Source organism: Penaeus monodon, chromosome 31, assembly GCF_015228065.2.
Source record: "Penaeus monodon isolate SGIC_2016 chromosome 31, NSTDA_Pmon_1, whole genome shotgun sequence".
NCBI classification, from domain to species: Eukaryota; Metazoa; Arthropoda; class Malacostraca; order Decapoda; family Penaeidae; genus Penaeus; species Penaeus monodon.
In genome coordinates, this window is record NC_051416.1 from 4,006,783 (window position 1) to 4,007,799 (window position 1,017).

Consider the following 1,017-nt stretch of genomic DNA (forward strand, 5'->3'; position numbering starts at 1 on the left):
ATACCGTAAATTGGGGAATCCATCGGGAAAGGGTTTTAAAAATCATACATCAAAAACTTTTGTGGGTTGCTAACTTTTAAATGTAAAATTGTTTGCACCCCAACAGAACCATCCCGTTTTGTCCTTTCCAAGGCCAACCTTTAAAAATTCCAGCCCCAAGTTGACACCATATCACCCTTAGCCACTCCTCCCACCACACCTCTAGCTCCTTCGGAAGACTCCAATCAATCTTCATCCCTCTCAGCAGTCCCAGCAGTCTCTAGTGCTTCAGCTTTCCCAACATCAAGTTTATCCATCACTTCTCCCATTGTCCCCTACATTCCCCAAACAGTAAAACCACACAACTCCTCTGGGTATTTTTGGCAATTCGCAATTTCCCAGTCCTTGGGCCACTTTCTTGTTCCCACAACTCCCAGCTTTGGAGGAAAGTATATACAAACACTTTTTTAAATTCAATCTACATCCCAAGCCACCAACCACCCTCCACTAGCACTGCCCCACTTCACCACTTTCCACGTCATCTTCCCCCGCCATCTGTTCACTCCTGCCTGGTAAGCCCCTCCCTAACCCGCAACCTTCAGCAGTGGAAGCAGATCTCGGGGATTCCTTGGCTTGGATGACAGTTTAACAGAAAGAATGGAGGTAAGTGCTTGAAGGTATTGAATGACAGCTTATATATAGATCTATTTATTCAAATATTTAGTTAAATTTTGACCGAATTTTTGTGCAAATAAAGATTTATAATGACATGGCTTTCAAGACCTTACCATCATAACAGACCTTCATTTTTACAGGGTGTAGTTCCATATGAACAACGTGTCTTCCCCTATTGAACAATGCAGAATTTTATGATTTAATGGTTAGGGAGAACAGACCCCAACTGTTGGAAATATTGGCCCCCCCCCAGCCCTCCCCTTAGACTCCCCCCAGTCATGAAACCCATCCCAAATTCTGGAAGAGGTTAAAGTTTTTCAGGTGTGTTACGAATAATAAATAAAGGACTATTACGTAATAGAT